This window comes from Bombus flavifrons, chromosome 6, assembly GCF_040668555.2.
Source record: "Bombus flavifrons isolate JBK064 chromosome 6, iyBomFlav1_principal, whole genome shotgun sequence".
In the NCBI taxonomy this organism is placed as follows: Eukaryota; Metazoa; Arthropoda; class Insecta; order Hymenoptera; family Apidae; genus Bombus; species Bombus flavifrons.
In genome coordinates, this window is record NC_138447.1 from 978,211 (window position 1) to 999,039 (window position 20,829).

General features: G+C 37.3%; 1 protein-coding gene across 4 annotated transcripts in view; it reads right to left on the bottom strand.

Annotated features, from left to right (window-relative positions):
* The window catches only part of LOC138180529 (uncharacterized), a 42,893-nt gene that overhangs the window by 14,911 nt on the left and 7,153 nt on the right, over positions 1-20,829 (bottom strand). Inside the window, exons 1-2 of one of the 4 annotated variants that reach the window (XM_069114465.1) lie at positions 11,552-11,741; positions 1,138-1,415 (exon numbers count right to left, since the gene is read on the bottom strand). The exons of 1 other annotated variant lie outside the window; for it this stretch is intronic. The gene's annotated coding sequence lies outside the window, so the exon portion shown is untranslated. Of the gene's footprint in view, positions 1-1,137; positions 1,416-11,551; positions 11,743-20,829 lie in introns of those variants that run through there. 2 more of the 4 variants (XM_069114464.1, XM_069114466.1) reach the window with 2 other exon arrangements.

Sequence of the window (20,829 nt, forward strand, 5' to 3'; positions counted from 1 at the left end):
GTGAAATAATAGAAGGAATTGTTTAGAAAATATGATACACAGTTTGAAGAAGTGATCATAAGATAATTTAAACGAATAACATATTTATTAGATTATATAAGAATGCCGTATATCATCGTGTTCCTAAATTTTTTAAATGCAAGAGCGCAAATAAATAAGTCGTGAAATCGATTTTACGGCAGTTAACTTTAACTTAGAATGTACTCGTAATCGGAGTGGTGTATATGCATAGCGAACACTCGAATCCATTAAGCCATTAAGTAATTTACTCTCCGCGCTTTCACTGATCTTCCAGTCAATTAAGTGAAACGCAATGACGTGATAAGGTTGAACGGAAACCAAGGTAAAGTATGATTACGCAAAAAATGGAATCACTTTCTCAGAAGCAGAGAAACTCAATGTTCCCAGACACATCAAACTGTCCACACGAACAAACACAATCACATTTCTTGCTCTTCTTTGTTTATCCGTGACTACATTTCTTGTTTATTATTCAAATTGCACGTTAATTGTAATGTTAATTGTTTAGTTTCGATTTGATCAAGCCCATGTTCCGTAAAAAGTTTTATAAAAGGAATCTGCTTTAAAAAGCAAGCAAATGAAAAGCGTTTATCGATGAATGGCTTCATATTCGAATTAAATCGTTTTTCCACGGTTCTCTGTTGGTAGTGGCGGTCGTGACAATATCGAAGTCAAACGGTTTCTATGAGTCATCGATAACGTAGTCGATGAAAGTAGAAAGTGTTCGAAGGGACCTGGGCTTGGTAGTACCAAGTATCATTCCGAGAGACTTTCGTTTGGCAAAGTGAATCGTACTACCGGGTAATTGTCCTCGATCTATCGATCTTACGCGGCTGAAGCAACCGTAACTACGATTGCATCCTTATTAGAAACTGTTTCATCATACTTAGGCTTATAAACTCGTAACGTAAGGTGTTACGTTTTCCTGTTCCTTAAGACACAAATATACGAAGTTTTAGTGAATGGCTGTTAAACGAATTCTTTCGAAACTAAGTACTTGGCTGTGTTCTAGAAAACGGTTTTTAATGCTATTGAAAAGTATTAGTTAGGAATGTGTATCTATGTTAAATATTGTATACCCAGTAAACGAATGTTGTAGAAATGAATGTTCCTTACCTGTCGCTGTTTCATTAGCCGACGGCGATGTCTAACGCAGGTACCCACGATATCCTTCAGCCTGGTCACACAACGTGACCCACTTACTTGCGACAGCATTCGTTGCACGGACACACGCGCGATCGTTGGCGCGAGGTACCTCGAGGTACGCTCCCGTGCGTCGCGCGTGTTGCGTATAACTCGATTCTTTTGGGATGCTCGTCTCGGGAATGCTGATTGCAAACTACTTTCACGCCGAGAGGAATTCATCCAGCGGTGGTTGCAGCCGAAAATTCGCACTGGAAGACGCGATCGATTACTCGATTCGATGGATCTACTATGGTATATTGCAAAAGTATTTTTTTGTAAAATATAACTAGCGTTTCTGATAGAGGTAGATGCTGTGTCATTTAATTTTTTCGAGGCTAAAGAACCGTCCGTACACGTTGCACCAGTCGTGGCGAGAAACTGAATCATCTCGTCGGATGGAAGCTTCCTTTCTCCAAGAGTATAAACAAAACATAGTGTATTGAGAGTATCAGCATGGGAATTCTCGGAAACAAGATAAGTTGTAATTTGAACATTAAGTAGCGCATGTCGGAGTTCTTCCTCTGTTCACGCTTTTGTACTACGCAAATGTCTAAAATTTCACAGATCGATTTTATTTTTATTCAAGTATTCTATTCCAAATTTGTTAAAGCTCCTTATATATTTTTATATGTCTCATTCTTACATTTTTTCAATAAATGCCTTCCGCTACCATTAAAATATTTTCCATTTATTATACCCAATATCGTACACGAACTCGGTGCAACTACAGTTGCTAGTTGTTTAACTATTCAAGCTATTTCAAGTTATTTAAAGTATCATTCACCAAATTCCAAACTCAACGCGACTTCAACGTATTTTGTCGCAAGAAACAGAGATGCTGTTAAAGCTATCCGAATTCACCTACCGGTAACCATAAACATACAACTAATCTAGAAATTTTTGAAACGTATTTTATTTTCACGTGCGATTGACTCTCTCTGCTCGAATGGCACCGCATTCGAGAGATAATTATGCAATTGTGCTGGCGGGCAAGTGTTTTCGCGTGGTTATTTCTACGCTTCGAGCAAATCTTCGACGAATCACCAGAATTATCCGAACGCGTTTCTGGAAAAATGGTCACACGAGGCGTTCGTTCGATAGATCCGCGACGTATATCATTGAGGCCTTCGTCGTTAAGAGGCGTATTAACGATCCTTTGGACCAACGTAAAAGAGTCACAAAATGGCAACGAAACTTATGTGCGTGTTCGCGTCGAAGATAGCCGTTGCCGCGTTCACGTGCAATACGGAATCAAATTCGCCTGGCATTCCGATTGTGTTCGCACGATATCTCCGTATTTTCCGATTCGAGTTTCGATTAAAATTCATGAACGTTCGTGATCGGCGGCAACAGAAAGTTCGAGAACATAAGTATCGATTGCACGAACCACGCATAAAGCGTACGGAATTTGTCTAGAAGTACAAAACGTTTTGTACATGCTGATTCATGAAGTTGTATAAATATTTGTCGTTAAAAACCGTAAAGAGTAGATCGTGCAAATCAGTATTGGAAAAGGTCGATGATATATTTCATTGGCTTTAAGGAATTAGTAAAAAAAAACGATACACGAATTATTCTGTACTCATTGGAATCTGCTTGGAAACATTTAAATTAAAATAACCTCTTAAACTATTTTTACACCTTTACATTGGCAACTTTTATTCGGAAATTACCGCGAGTAATAAAAAGAGCAATAAATCCAACCATATTTCATTGACAATTCAAGCAAAACGAACTTTGGTGTACGAGCACTAGTACAGATACACATCAACCAGGAAATCTTTAACGAAAGTTAAATCACTGATCGATTCCCAGTTGAACCGCGAAACTTTTTCAATGACCATAAATTCGATTAACTTCTCACTGCCGGATACCATTTCTCTCGATTTCTAACCTCGTAAACCAGAATGTTTTTCGATTTTATACACGAAGGAGATCTTCAACCGAAGCAACGAATAAACAAACGACTCTCCTTAAAAATAACCACTCACACATTCGCTTCGCGAGAATCTTAAACTTTTCCCTATACCCGTTTAAAAATAGGAAGACGTGATGCGGCACCGAGAGAAAAGTCGTATTTGCAACGTCGCTACGCGCGGCTTATCGCATTTTCCATTCATGGAAATCGCATAAGTACGTGGCATGCATCTCGGTCGCGTAAGTGCATTTCCATGAAGAAACGGTGGTCATAAACCCCGGGTTCACCTCAAGGCTGGCACGAGGTGCGAATTATCGCTCTACGCTTAAATTGCACGCGATTTTTCTGAGCTTGCGGCATAGCACAGCTTGCCGTGCGATGCGACAAGAGGATCTTGTACAGAGCCTATCTTATTACGACTACGATTGCACGTGCATCGTTCCGAACGATCGCGGGACAAATTCTCAGCGAGTGGAATTATACGCGTCGGATGAGTTCGCGGGTGCACGAATCGTGGAAATTACGAGAACGATGCAAAATACGACTCGAACTTCTCTTTCGTTCGACCGTGACCCATAAATTCGCCACGATGCCGCTGTCTACCGACGTTCTCCTGGCGTCCGTAGCTGAACATTGAATGGAAAATCGCTAGCGGCTCGCTAGGATATTTTCTTCTTTTCTTTCTCTCCATTTTAGAAACTGTAGGACATTATCGCACGATATTCATAGTGTACTTTATTTTGTCAATGTAGATGGTTGAAATAGCGGAGGAAAAAGAAACGGATATTTTGCGTTACTCCTATCGGAACCATTAAAGAGGATTATCTTTAAGGACATAAGGAAAAAGACAATGGGCAATTGTTGACAGGGGATTTTAAATAAAGTCAACTTTAATAGCGAAGTATTAAGCGATTAGTCAGACGCGCAGCATGAGAAAGTGGGTCAGATAATACCAGACTGTGGTAATATGCAAGTTCTTGATTTTATGGAGAGCGAAAGGAGTAATTATTAATTATTCATAGCCTTCCAATCGCTAGTGGCAATAAAGTATTGATGTCGCGTCTTTTGAAGATCGTTGTATGGAGAATTATCTTGGGGGCTTCAAAACCTCGTCGCGTTGTTAGAGATTTTACACTTTCGTGTTTGATGGCAGAGCTACGTCCTTTCTTACAGTTGAATGTCTTTCCGTATGATACTACGACACTTTACGAGTCTAATCTTTAATACGACAATAATATATTTTTCGCAAATTTTTTATCTGCATATATACAGGGTGGTTGGTAACTGGTGGTACAAGCAGAAAGGGGGTGATTCTACGCGAAAAATGAAGTCGAAAATATAGAATAAAAGTTTGAGGCTTTGTTTTCGAGAAAATCGACTTTGAATTTTCGCTCGTTACGCGTGCGGTACGTTACAACGGATCTCACTGTAGATTGTTGTCTCGATGGAAAAATTAAAAAAAAAAAATTTTTATTCTATATTTTCGACTTCTTTTTTCGCGTAAAATCACCCCCTTTCCGCTTGTACCACCAGTTACCAACCACCCTGTATAAAGAAGATACGTTACTGTTCCTGTATTAGAACAAGCAAGTACTTTCATTCCTAGTTGTTCTTTGTAATTAAACCTTCATAATTCTCAAGTGAATAACATAACATTTTGCTCACGTCTGATCATGTCCTCGACTTGGCAATGACATTTCTCGCCGTCACGCTTTTTACCAAGCTCTCGAAATTTTTAGCATTTCCACGGGTCTAATTACTCGGAAGATCGTATCTTTATTGAAGGAACGCGGAGCAACCGCGGGAGTCGCGTGATTTAACGAACCGCACCGCTCGGTAAATTGGTTCTAGACGAGATGGCTAACTAACGTATAAGGTAGTTAGGAGATCCTAATTAATTACCTATTCACCAACGATTGCGAACGAGGAGAGATTAAAAAATTAATTGGCCACGTAACGATTGTATAATCGTCCTTGGTTTACTATCTGTTTGTACAAGCTTAATTTAATTATATCGGGTTAGTCATGTAACGTTGGAAATTTGTTAAAAAACAGGGGCTTTTAGCTAAGAAATATCTGGTTGTTTGTCTTTTTTGTGTGCAACTAAATTAGGTAAATGTTTACGAACAAAGAACATAATAGCTTACGATTTATTGCACAGTATGCATCCTGAAACAAATATTGATTCTAATGATAAAATTGTTTTTTTCTCAGACGGACAATTATCAAGATAACATTACGTTCACGATGCCACAAGCGACGCTTCAAAAACGATCCATCATAACCACAAAAGAGAGCAGTGAAATCATTAAAATAGCTCCGTATGATTATGTTGAATTATTGTTCACGACATATTGTTCGCTATGGAAGCAACCGGAAAAACGGTGTTCCGCGAGCTGATTGTGGAGGTCGGATACCCTCGCGAACCGCGATGCAAATCTGGACTCGCGGCGCGATTCTGTAACACGAGGCAACATCACGCTGACTTCGGTATGCGATATGGACGATTAAAGCTTGTTCCAACAGACTGGTCGTGGCAATTTGTCATTCGCCGCCCTATGGGCCTCTCGCGACATGCGAAATTCGCATTTAAGGAGAGCGTGGATCGTGCTCTTCTCTCGTGGTGCGAGCGCAACGGGTAGGTGAAGGCTTATCCGGATCTCGTTACAAATAACTCCGCGTGCTGCATTCTGTATTCGTGTTCAGCGGGGTGGCTTTGCTATCCAATGGACGATTCGTTCGTTCGTTCACTTTAATATGACCACGGTTTTCTGGCTGCGGAAATTACGAGTCGCTGGCTCGCTTACGACCCTCGAACTATTTACGAGACCGTGGTGGCGGCCTGAGGTAACGAAACGTGTCGCGTGAATAGTCGCGCGAGCGGAGTTTCCCTCGGGTCCCCTTTGTATCGCGACATCTCATATCGCGGTTGAAAATATTTTTAATCGATCACTGTACTTGTGTAAAATCTTCTACGGCTACGATTTGTGCGAATAACGAAGAAGCAGATGCGTAGCTATGTGGCAATGTATTTATATTACGGATAGTCCGTTGATCGAGATTACTCTTCGGGGCTGGAGGATATGTTTGAAAAGTGATGTGTGAACGTCTTTAGGCGAAGCACTAAGACAGAAAGCGTGTGGGCTAATAGTTTGGGTTTGCAGAAAAATTGTTACTTCGTTTTTGTGTCTATTAGTGTTTGTTGAAATGGAAATTATATTAACTGTTAAGCAATTCAAGAAACTATTCCTTAGCAAATTTAGAAAATTAATGAAACATGCATATATGCATTCCCGTATGAATATGTTTACAAGCAAAGAAAAATAATTGCAATGTAAAAATACTTACATTGAACGTTAAAAGATAACATGGTAAAGAGTTATACGCGCACAGAATACATCTCTTAGTTGGAAGATTGAAACAGCTTTCCATTAGTTCAGTCAAGTATTTCTCTGGCAGAAAATAGAATGTAATTCTGATAGGACAAGCAGAGGGTTTAGTTAGCGTAGAAACAAGCTACGCTGCAAGATATTCGAGTTTCAAATTTCACATTTCTGGGATACATCTCACTTGGATAGATTTTACTGCACGGTCTTACAAATGGAAACAACGTTTTACAATAAGAAATCATAGTAAACGAACAGTTGACGTCTCGATATACGTTTCAGCTAGATGTTATGGGATATATAAATTTTCCACAAGCCGTAAATTTTTACTTCGTTACATAAAATAGAATTAATAAGTACATCCTTGTGAACATTTTTCTACTACTCTCAAAAAACGGTAGTACTCGTATTTAATCAATCCAGATAAAGAAATGTAATATTCGAATATTCTTTTCATCGAGCTACTTTACTCGTGTTCAACTCGTGTTACTCCTAGAATTATAGCAGGCAATGGTAGGTAAATGGTAAAATTTATATTATTTTTAAAACATTAAAAAAAAAATACAAAAAATACAACTGATTAATTTGTTTAAATTAGAAATGGCCAATGTTGTGGCTTTGTTGAACGTGGTCGATGCATCTTGCCTCGAAATGGTTACATTCTAAGTTTCTCGAGTACATCTTGCCCACGTATAACTGCGAGCAGCTACAAATAGCTCGCGGCATTGTATAATGTAAACTCATGGAAAACTAGACGCCCACGACTCGATGCATGAAAAATGAAAAGGAGAAATAATGGCTGAAAGAATACCATATTTTACTGACTCGTTTCCAACTAATACCATGAGATTTGCCTGTATAAATTAATGGATGTAATTTTTAGATATTGTTATTGTTTATAATATCGAGAAATGCACTCGGTTTTAATGCATTTCCATGTGCATTCGCATTACTTGGCAATCGTCAATTGTGTCGCTAATTATACGTAATTATGCACCGTTACGAAGTAATGCACAGTTTTCTTACGTTCCTTTCCGGGATTACTTTACATACTAGTACGATATGACAACATTAGAATTTCTGAAGAATTGTTTCGGTGTAATGGAACAGTCGCTTGTGTTATGGTACAATGTTATTCTAACAGTTCTCTAACAGACTATTATATAGAGAATAATACACAAATCAGATCAAAAAAATGAATATTTAGTAAGTTGACATAGATTTGCGAATTAATTTTGGAAAATATACAGGCAGATTAGTTTCACTGTTAAGTATTTACTGTTTCCGCATTAGAGTAGAAAATTGGCATAGGATGTAACAAGCGTTAGGCTCACAAGAATGATTCACGCACGATTGATAACGTTAAACACGTAGCAATGTCGTGGTGACAAGTAAATATAGTTGGTTAGATAGTGTTACAACGTACCATAGATAATGCACAATTAATTTCGACAAATACAATAAATTGCTGCTTTAGAATTAGTTTGTGAATCTACATGTTGCCTACGTTATTTCGATTCTCTTGACATGTACTATATTTCACTAAATTATTTGGTACATGTTTCAAATCATTCTTTACGCTGTTAAAATGCTGATCTTTAATGATGAAATTGATTAATCCCTTAACCTACGATTTACGTTCGAGAATTTTGGGCCGAAAACGTAAACAAGCTATTATACAAGGTGGTTGGTAACTGGTGGTACAAGCGGAAAGGGGGTGATTCTACGCGAAAAAAGAAGTCGAAAATATAGAATAAAAATTAAAAAAAAAATTTTTTTCTTAATTTTTTCATCGAGACAACGATCTACAGTGAGATCCGTTATAACGAGACGTGATAAAGTGCACGCGTACCGAGTGAAAATTCAAAGTCGATTTTCTCGAAAACAAAGCCTCGAACGAAAAATTTTTATTCTATATTTTCGACTTCCTTTTTCGCGTAGAATCACCAGTTACCAACCATCCTGCATATTATATTATATATTATATTTGGCCCGATCATCGTACTATGGGCTATGCCGTAATATTTACGTTTGGTCCGATCATCTACTACGGGCTATGCCCGTAGTTGTAGGTTAAGAGGTTACATGTTTGTTGCTTTTTTAATCAAAGCGTTCATTTCATCGAGCAGTGTTGCAATGAAATGATCTACTACCATGACATATGAAACAATTGTGTGCATACTAAGCATTACTTTGCTAAAATGTGAACATATTATTCGATATAATATTTTTAACTGTAAAAAGTGAAAAGGAACAATCTTGGCGGTTTGCGTGCATTCTGAAACAGTATATCCTATCGTAGGTATTGAAAACGTTGGTAGATAAATCATATAGAAGTAATAAAATATCGCATTTATTATCGTTTATCGTTCGATGCTTTATTTTCATTCCAATTTATCCCGATCTTGCCAGGAGCGGAAGCGTTGTGAATACTGTATACCACGAGTCCATGTCTCTGTAAGATATTCATCATTCTACTTGCACAGTCTTTACCGGATACCATTTATCTCTTCGACTCAAAAGAATTTGCTAAAAAGAAAAAAAAAAAAAGAAAAAATTGCACGAACACGGTAGATCCCAATCACAGAAATAGAATTTAAATTGAAATAATGGGATCCTAATATGTCGTAGAAAAATGGAATGCCATTGCATACGAATTGATTGCGACTAGACGTTACGAAAATAAAACTAAAAATCATGCTAATTAAAATTAAAGACAAATGACTCTGTTTCGACGAAGCCGTGAAAATAATCCACTAAAAGTTCGGGAGAAATTTACCGGGAGTACTCGTATGATAGATGCATGTACGGCCGAAATGTAAGACGAAACGTGACTTGTGTGCATGCATTCTTCGAGTGCTCATAAAGCATTCTCCATCGTATGGCTACCGCGTCGTAACTCGCTCCGCTTCCTAGGTATTGTTGCCTTACCGAAGGATTCTTGAATCTCAACTCGTGTACAAAGCAAGTACGGAAGAAACGTTCCAAGCAACTTCTTGCGCACCACTTCTGCTACAGACGAACAACAAGTTTGTGTTAGACGGTCAAGACCACCGTTCCGTAACCATGCAAAACTCCTCGGGAAGCCGAACAACTTTTTATTTCATTTCATCATAAACTCTTTAATTTCAAAATTAATTAAATGTATGCAAATTCCTTGCCCAGCTGTTTCCTTGCGTGCCTCTTTTACGTATTTAAAGTACTGTTAATAGAACAAATAATATAAATTAAAGCAAGATACATCAACTCACAATTAACTAGAACAGAGAAGTGTCGTACTTATTAGAGATAATGGAAAGGCAGGCGCATCTAAAACACGTTTGCTGAAGGCAAGTGGAAGTACAAATCGAAGATATTTTAGCAAGAACAGGTGAGAGGATTACATATACGGCTTCTACGTTATGTCCGTTTTATAAAGATTTATTAGTAGCGGCGATGTAGCATAATCTAGCTTATTTTAAGATGTAGCAGAACCTTTCTATCGTCGTTTAAGGCGCGATGTTTGTTTCTAAAAAGAATTCGGTATGAGATAGTTCTTTACATAAGAAGAGAGTATTACCCTATCCTACTGTCTTTTTTGTGTTCTTGTTTAAATATCGAATTATCTAATGACATAGGTATCCTATTTAAATCAAGATTGAAAAGACTTAAAATTATGATCTAATTGAATCTAGGTATATAGAAATAATATAATAACAAGCACATAACATGGTAAATTAAACATATTAATTCTTTTGTTAAATTTACTAAAGATTAATCATTGTTAACAAATATTCCATTGCACGAAGATTTGTTATTGACAGTATTAGATTTGTTTATGTACCAGTTGACAGTACTACATAGAAATTCTTCTCTATTTATCAAACGTAAGGCAAAAGAATAAAACACAAGAGCAAATTGCGTAAAATCGTTCGATACTCGCTTCCGGATCTATGTCAAATTAACTGTAACTTCAAAACAGCTCATAAAACCTCGGTAATTTATTTGACGTAATTAAAATCCAACTGAAATTTAAAACGGTTCTAAATATACCTGGAAACGTCTCAAATGTGCAAACGGGACAACAAACAGTGACGTTAAACGTTATAAAAGCATTCGACTGGAAAGACGTGATATATTAACGCATAAAAATACTTTGACTCGTCAACCATAAACGAAGATTATTCCGCGTTTCGAACCGTTGCACGCTGGAACTGCTAATAAGACCTTTAAATCATTGTGGACAGTTTCTCGAAGAAATTCCCGAATTAATTAAAGCTGAAGTAACATTTACGGATTTCAGAAATGCACAGAATCGAGCACACAAGACGTCGGGATAAATATTTATAAAGAAAACGTTTCCAACGTTCTGACAGTGATATGATTCCGCATTCGATTCTGAACAAACATTGCCTTTAGTCCAAAATCACATTTATATTCATTATGTTAGTTTTCAAGAGTGCATCGTGGTGAAAAATTAAAAAGACACATTATTAACGACGAATAACGTTAATACTTATTAAAATCACATACGATTTTTATCTATACAAAAATATATAAATTCATATATCAGATGTTCCGTCAATACCCAAAAAAATAAAAGCTATATAACTATATAACATTAAATAATTAATGAAATGAAAACATCATTCCTATATGTATTCTATGTATTATATTGTTGTATTCTATGTATATTTTATGTATTATATAAATCAACAGAAGTCCAAAGTACAAATTTCGCAGAAGCGTACTGAATTCTTGTTTTACCATCTGACAGGTGTTTAATATTCTAAGCAGAAATCAAAGCACCAGCTAATCACTTTATGAATTGGTCTCTAATCAAGCAATGGAAAACATTTTTTATCAATGTCTAAGAATTGTAAAATGAAACTTACGTTGGATTATACACATCTTTGGCGTTTAACGGTTATCAAGAGGATTGAAAAGGTTTAAATATTCGATGAAATACTAGAAAAAGAATGACTTCCATTTGCTAAGAAAACTTATATCTATGAATAGCAAAGTATCGCAAATTCATGGTAAAGAATAAAGTTGAACTCACGGTGTAGCACAGGCTATTGACATATTTCACCACGGAACTATTCAGCCGCGGAGATTCCGGAACAAGCGGAGAAAAAGTAGGTAGCTGAACGGTGTCAGTTTCTGAAGTGGATTAGCTGATCTCGTTTCCAGTCGTGGTATTCCAGAATTCAAGAAGCATTGCGACGTAACGAGACCGGTTGACGGGGGCAAGAAGTTAACTGGTCGCGATGGCCGTGCGATCTTAACGACCGTCACTTTATTAAAACTCGGAAATACATACTGTCAGCAATTAACGTCGCGCGTACGTAGCACCTTTCACGATCGGCTTGTCAGGGGACCGTCACGTCGATTACCGGACTCGACTGTGTGTGTGTGCATCAGTACAGGATGTTTTTCGCTTGGAAAATGCAACCGATGCAATTTGCTGCGCTCGACGATGCGCACTGTCTTGTATGGATAATATTACGACTCGAAATCCGACAAATTCTTCTGAGCTTGATGGTGTTTCCGATGATGTATCGTCAAAAAATTATTTTCGTCTAAATATTTAAATCAATCTTATTGACTTACTTCTTTGTTCTCGTAAAAACAAATAGAGTAAAACATTTAAGTTAAAAGTCTGTAATGTTAACATCGAGGCCACTTTTACATAATTCATAATGCTCTACCGCTTTTACGCATTGTTACATAGATCTTCTTTATAAATACTTGTTGCAAGTCAAACAGTTTCCGTTTCCACGTACAATGTGAAATTAGGAGCTCATTACGAGACAAGGAAATTAAAATGCACAGCGCGCATTATTAATATCGTTTACGGCTATTCATACTCGTCTACCGTTATTAAATATAACAACAATACTGTATCGTATCGAATCATGTTACAACGTTATGTTATAACACGCCCAATGAAAGATAGCTCGTTAACAAATGAATAATTTTACACAGGGTATTTAAGAAAATTGGTTTGCACTAAAAAAAACCATTGGTTCGCTGTTTCGGAATAACGTTACCTCGATAATTTTGTACAACCAACGGCATCGAAAATTTTACGAGGATTTCTTAATGGTACTTTAAAACACGGCCGACATTCGTGAAGTAAATGATCAGTTTTAGTCACCAGTACATCACCAAAATATTTTCTATGCAATACTTTTTGATCAGGAAGCATAAAGAAGCGAATACGAGGATTATATCCAAGCTTTGATATCTTTATTAGTCGTTGAATAAAAGTATCCGAATCGTTTTCTAAAATTGGTAAGTAAGGATAATGATAATGATATCACAGTTGCCCGACAAGTAAAATATTTTTCACACGTACTAAGAAGTCAGATCTTCGAAAAACTTGAGTCGAATCTTTGGAGTAGAATAAGTGAAAAGACTTCATCCGATCTTTGAAAGATCGCCTAAACCTGAAGAAATAATAAATGAAACTACTATAAACGAAAACACTTAAATACGAATCCATGTACATACTTGTAATTAAAACTCATATAACAGATTTGATTAAAATAAAGGATCTATCCCGATGTGTCAAGGGTTAAAGTCTTCTTTCGTTACATAACAAGTCAAAATGTTTTCCACGAAACAACTTGAAGCACGAAGATACAACTCCGCGAAAACTCATACTTACGATTTTATCTCCTCTTAAACCACGCATTTTAAAGATGTTCTTTTAAGAGGAACGATCTTACGAACTGAAGCTGCACGCATTGCACGTTCGCTTTTGCTGCCTCTTCAAGTCCAAAAATTAGCAGGAACGATTAAAAGTAAGCTGAAGGAAGAAAATGAAATTTACAGTAGTCCGTATGTGTAGTGGGTGTGAGTCGTAATCATTCTTCGACATCATAATAGCAATCGTATCCACGGTGATTTCAACGATGATACTTGCAGATGCATCTCTACGCAGTTATCCAAGTTATTTTCGTTTAAATATTATTTTACTAGAAGATTTACAAGTTAAATGCTTATAACAGCTTGAATCATTTATGCAGATATCTTCTTTTAGTTGAAATTAATATTGTAAGATTTAAAAAATTGATACGTAAGATATTTTTTTAGCTAATGACCCATTGCATAAGTTATGACTTACAAATGATTAAATGTGGAATGCAATATCTCTTTACGATGCCATGTGCTCCAAGAGATTAATCACTTTCACATGCGTATCTATATATGCACAAGTGAAACCTGATACGTATTTAATAAAGCAAACATTGTAACGCTGCACCTACGATACCTACAATTACGCTTTCTATGCTATATAATGTTTCTTCTTCGTTTTAAAATTTGAATCAAAATATGCAATTGCACAAATTTAATTCAGATATCGTTTACAAATGAAAATGTTATATATTACATTTTCTATCGTTTTAGAAGTATACCACACAATTCGCTTCAATGACTAACACATTAATAATTACGCAAATGCATACTTGGAATCTTTCGTCTCGTATTGACAAAAATATAGATAAGACTTCCTCGAATTAAAATATAATAAAACCTACTGAAACGCAACGATTAGATCGCGCTTTAGGCCAGTTGTTATGTAACACACACAATTATGTGTACACGGAACAACTGAATACCTAATTTATATGGCACGCTCGCGAACAAGTCCGATACCATTTGACTGTGGCTCGGTTCAATGATATCAGTAATTACATGTAACGAATGAACCTGCCCATAAACCTAACAGCATTCCTTGGGGTTCTTTGATCTAGCCTGAGTGTTTTCGCTCGTGAGTTCACCTGAACACAGTTAATTCGTAGAATTCAAAGTTAGATGGATATAATCGATCTTGGCATACCATAGAGCGTACTTGCCACGAGCTCTCTAGAAGTCCAACCATGTCTTAGCTAACAAATATGTATAGGATACAAATATGGAATCATTGTCTAGCGTTTGCATTGCATTTTCATTGTGCTAATCACTAAAATTGGAAGCAAATATTATATTTATATTTCCCTAAATAAATATTTCCTCCATAAAATATACTTAACGTACAACGATTAAGATACACATATTTTCCATAAACGTAAATCCATACAAAGTATACTTTGTCAAAGAAATTGTCCTTTCTCGAGCACAAAGCATACTATACTAATAATCGATAAAATCACTGACACATTACCTAGCAAATAATACATACATATATTGCATCGCGTTTCAAACATAGTTTCTTAGCGGCATAGTTTCTTTCATATAAATGACATTCTCAAATAACAAAAAAATATCGAGTACGTAACGGATTAACTATCAGTGCATCGATGCAAACGTTAAGAGAGAAAAATAAAAAGAAATTGGTCGTTGGCAGAATCCTTTCGCGCGAGGTAGCCCAGTTAGTGCACAAACAATGCGCGATTAACCGATACTTCAGAAGTTAGAGTTAGCTAGCGATGCACCATTCAACTGTTGTGCTTTTTTCGTAATCCAAACAAGGAAGCTGGCACGAGCACGATCGTTGTGTATCAAACGATTTCTATCGATTCTACCCTCCGTCACGTACCAGTTCTAGGCAGTGTTGTCCGAGGAGTACACTGACTCTACTCCTCGCGAGAGATCTCGTATCGATTCTCCGGATTCGTTTCTGATCGCGAGAGACCTTAAGGCGCCGCGCCGATACCGGATAAGGTGAACGCAGATGCAAAAGGTGTATATAGAAGAACGAACCGTCGTGTCGCCATCGTCGAACCGACCGTGTGTGGATCGAACCGTGGTTTTTCTCCGCCAGACTTTCCAGAGCGCGGCCACACGATTCTCGTGTCACGAGAGAGTTGACCCTTCGACGCTTCTCCCCAAGCCACTCGATCGGAATTCTACGTTCCGTCGGAAGCACTATCAAGGCCAGGGTTGTAGTCACTGGTATCACGTCGCAAGGTGAACCAGACACTCCTCCAACGATAGAGTCCCCTTTCGTGCAATTAGCGGGTGCGAATGCAGCCTCAAAGAAAATTTGATCGAGAGAACAAACGAGATGTAGACGATGTAGACGAAATATACGTACATTGCCTAGCAAACTGTTTTCTCTGTGGGTATAGTGAAAATTAGAAAGGTGTATGCGCATACATTGTACAGAGAGTTTCTTTGCTTAATTATTGACGGCATGGAGAAAATTCGTATGCGTAAAAAAATTCATACGGTGTGAAATTCAAAAATCAAGATGCCAACGACAAAAAAACGACATTTAGGTAAACATGTCAAATTTCATTTAAAGTAACATCGATTGCTCGCAGAAATCATCGAGAGTGCATCATCGTAATAATACATCGACGACTCCTCCTCTTAGTTGTAGATAATCGTTACTTCAGAAGTTTAATTCTTCATCTCCATCATGATCAAGTCTAATTTCCGTGCGGCTCGCACAAAAAATGATTTTCATCGATCAAACGAAACTCCCATCAGAGGATATATCTATCTCTATGATGGTCATAATCGCCCGATTCGGCACTTGGAAGGCCTTGTTTCGCTTCTAGTTCAAGCAATGAAGAAATATTCGAGCGACTACGAAACACGGCAACCAGCGTATTTCATATCTTGTCATCTTCGAGGAAGCTGACCCCTTAAGATCGTGGTAGCTGACCGTAGGGAATCCGGTGCCCGGTACCCGGTGGAAACCTATCAAGGCCACAGCCGAGCTAGTCCTTTTATTTTCTGGCCATTTGACGAGAGCGACATGCCAGACATTCCACGCTGGAATAGCCGTGTAACTATGCCCTCGGCATGGCCTACGTGCGTGTTCAACCGTGTACGCGTGTGCGCGCGTTTCCGCGCTCATCTGTGTACGTACTTTATACAGGGTGCGCAACAGAAAGCGAACATTCCGATTTTCTGGCGCGTGAAACCGCTTAATGGAAATTTCACGTTCGCCTATGAGATGCTGCGACTTATGGGAACGTGAAGTTTCACGTTACATCCTGCTTCTCGTCGATCATTTCAGCGAATTTTTTACCGCTTTTTCTTCAGGATTTTTTCCAAAATATGCAACCGGAATTGACCACGGAGAAAACATATTAACACATTTTGTAACACACTCGAAGTTTATTTCAATTTCAAGTGTTGTGAAACTGAAATATTTTTAGTGAATACCATTCGCGATAAAGTACTTATTAAGTACCTATTTCATATTAAAGTTTCATATTATTATTCTTGTCGATGTAATTATTATTGAAATTGAAAAATTTAATCTTAACGAACTATATACTTTTTATCGTGCTTTCTTCCATATGGATATATAGGCGAATAATGGAACATGACTATTCATAACAGAGACCTATAGTAGTGCTGTTAAACTAACCATTTACGGTTCAGTCTATATACATTCAGTTATTATGCTAATTAGCACGTTCAACGTCGGACGTGTAAGTATCTGGACTATTTTGGCAAAGAATCACTCCATTTGCTTCCTCCTGCCTATTCTCCTTTCTGTATAAATTCATCTATGTTCTTATAGGAATATATTACTTTCAAATTTTTTACGTTAATCCACGAAGTGTAAAAGAAAATCATTTTTCAAGATTCTGCCGTTCCGATGATTAACCAAAGAGGTGGTTCGTTTATTAATTACTTCATAAAGTACTAATAATTTCCGAAGTGATCGATCGATCAACTTACGAATCACTATTAATTCTTTCCTGTGAAACGTTGTGTTCAACGGCAGACAAGTGAGGATGTGATATTTAAATGGGGCCTGTAGTTGACATTTATGCATCTGGTTACACGCGTGTAGTATACATGCATTGGATACAATACGAAAGGTATGCGTGTGCGTAAAGGACGGGAACTCAAGGCCGATCGTCGGGCAATCCTTCTTTCTCCATCTTGAACATACAAGAAAGACAATTCGGAGCCGTGAAGTTGCCGCGAATGCAATATATCTTTATCAAACACTATTGCATTGAAACAGGACCGAACAATGACGTCGTACACGAAATAACACATAATTGTTTAAATAAGTGAATTCCCTCGGTGACACGTACATAACTGCCTTATTGGAGACATTAACAAATATCTCTTGGTATTAGATAAGCGAGTTTCAACGAAATGTTATCTTAGCATTGTGTGAAATCTTGTTCTCGTTTTGACACGTCTCGTAAATTGTTCATTTATTGAGAGATACGTAGATACTGAAAAAAGATAGAAAAAGTCCATTTCTGGAAAATTCTACCTGTTTCTGACGAAAAGATCGAAAATAAATATACATACATAGAATTACAAATGTTTTCTCTGGGATTTCTTAACAGCACAAGAAAAAGACTAATCGACTCGGTTAATGGCCACTTTCATGCATTAAGACTTCCTGTCAGGAGATTTCAATCTCGCTCCTAGAACAGCTGCTATCTCCGTGATCGTTCTTCCTTTAACAGCTAATTCATTCCGATCAAAAAGAATTTTCTGGCGTTTCACTTTTCATCGAAGAGGCACTTTCGAACGCATCGATCAGGGAAATGAGGCAACAAACGGATCCGCTTGCTGTTCGATCCTTTCATATCGTTGTAATTGTGTGCAGAATTGATTCCATTTGGTCGACCAGCGTTTGGGTGTCAAGAAACTTAAAGATCGTGGTGGGACTACGATCACATTGACGAATCAAAAACGTACTTCTCGATCATCGAACGTGTTTACGTAGTACGTGACTTTTCGTTTTAATGCTTTCTACGCTTCGACAACCAATACCCGTTTCTCTTCGTGTGTACACGTTGTGCAAGTGCTGCAAGAATATTGATAGGCTTTCAAAATGAATTAACTACAAGAAACCACCGGTGAACGATAGAGTTTCGTCGCTCGTCTATTACGCGTTTCTCTGTTTTGTAGACTTTTGTATCGTGTAATCGATTGGTTCCGTAATTATAACGATTTATTACGTTTCCTAGGAAACTGTAGTCAATTCTACAAAGCAACAGGAAATATATAATAACGGTGTAACTGTGAAATCGATCTTCCAAAAAAAAAAAAGAAAAATATATTTCCGGCGTAGAATTTATGCATGTTTTTGTCAAAATATATCAAATACTTCGGTTCTTTGAAAGAGAACACTGAATATTTTTACTGAGTTATAATAAACAAATAATATGCACAATAAAATTGAAAGTAAATGAAATGTTATTAGATATATCGAGTGAAAGTTGGTCGAAAGTGGTAAATTGCAGACATAACTTCAAGTGAAGTTTTTTAGTGGGAATACTATCAACGTAACCATAAATAATATATTTCTAGTGAAATTAACAACCAACTAATCTTAACTGGGAAACAAGTCCTCGCTATCATATTTGAAGAAGTGAAGAATAAGATCAGACTATAAAATTGACAGCGACTGTAACAACTCATTAGCTTCTACATCCACTACACAATGTAATTATTGTTTTTTCTACTCGTTATACGGCTACAGCCGCGGTAGCTGGATTATAGAAAAAGGATTCAATATTACGTGTCGAAGGCTCGCAAGGACATATCCTGAGTTTCCTAAGAGTTCATAAAGAACAACCGGACATCCAACATGTAACGATCGCATCTTCTCAGAAAACTGGTTATAAGAGATATGTATAGGTATCTGAAAGTTGTGTTGTATACGTAGTTAGAAGCCACATTTTTACTATCTATAGAGGAAACGTAGTTAATATTAACAGCCTTGTAGGATAATATTACATATTAATCATTTATAACCGCCAATGACCAAATCATTTTACAAACTATCTATTTAAAGTTTATCTTCGTAATCTAAGATAAGCTTCTAAATTAAAAACTATAGTATGTAATATCGCCCTGTAATGTCGCTTAAATACGATTCTGTAAAAGTCTGACTCGTGTTGACCGAAACTACTTAAGAATCTCAACGAATGTTAACGCATCAGTGGAATATAAAAATCAGACGATCCAACAACCTAGTACTGTAACAGAAACAGATTCGTAATAGACAGGTATCTAACTCTATACCCTTTTTCTAACATTGATACAAAGAATTCTAGTGCCCCGTTGTTTGCGTTTCGTGGTACGCGCAAGGACACGCGCCAGCCCTGGACCACGTATCCTTCTTAAGAGCTCACGACCGGAAGTCCGATACGTACGACGCGAGCAATTACGAAGGTAATCGTGGTTGCTCGGAGAACTAGCTTGTTCGAAGATCGTTTTGCTCTGAGGTATCTTCGGCCACGCTCGACTTTCCGGTTTAACCGCTCCTTCTTCTAATCGCTTCTCTTCCTGCCGAACGATCTTCCCGTCCTTGGTCTTTTCCACGCACTTCGGCTAGTTGGAAAGTTCTATGCAGTCGATTCTTGGCTTCGCCGCTCCCCAATATGGTGAAACTTTACGTTGCTCGTGCATTTTACATTTGAATTTCTAAATCTTCCCTTCAAACCAGTCCAACAATTGTGTTAAGGTATCGTTTAAATTAAAACAGGGAAGATTGTGTAATCAAAAGAGAAATAATTTTTCGTAAGTTCGAATCACAGGCTTAAAATTAATAAACGAGAAAGAAATAAGCCTTTTTATAAAATCGAAATCGTTCTCTAGAACGTTTAATGCTTTATATAAAATTTCCATAGATATAGAAAACGTCATCCAAACGGTTCACTAGCTCCGCAATTGCTCTGTTTTTGTTTTCCCACGTGTATGAGGCAGTTACGTCACTTACGGCACAAATACGATGCGTAACGGATGAAGTAGCAAAGAAGCGCCGATTTTTCTCGTGGTCATCTGATATATCAAATGAACTATCGGGAAACTAGAAATGAGATAGCGACAGCACGAAAGAGAATCCTTGAACGTCAGAGGTGTCGATATTGAACGGTGTCTAGTTTCATTCATCCAACTCTGAGAATCAGAACACTCGCCCCCGGATCGCAGACAGGAATTTTTATGAATGACCAAAGGAATCCTCTTACCTGAGTCACTATCCCCAGCCATGGTCCAATACCATGAAAAGGGCCGTCAACTCGATCACGTAGATCGTTAATGCCAAACTTTCACAAAAATAAATCTCCCGCTTGGTTCTGGCTCTGACTCAGAAGTCAGAGTACCAAATTGTATTTCACATATTCGATACTTTTATTTTTTACTTTCAGATAGTTTGAGCTCCGTAAAAACGATTTTTTATGTTTTAAAAACTTCTACTTGAAAAATCCTAAAAGATGCTATGAATTTATGCGAATCAAATACTATTTTATTAGATAAGTCGAAATTGAATAAGTCGGTTTGCTGAAAAATAGGAAAAATTTGGCATTTTCAAGGTGACAATTAAATGATTACTATTCAACAGATGAAATTAGAAGCTGTTTGTCGTTTCTGCACGTTAACTATCCTCAT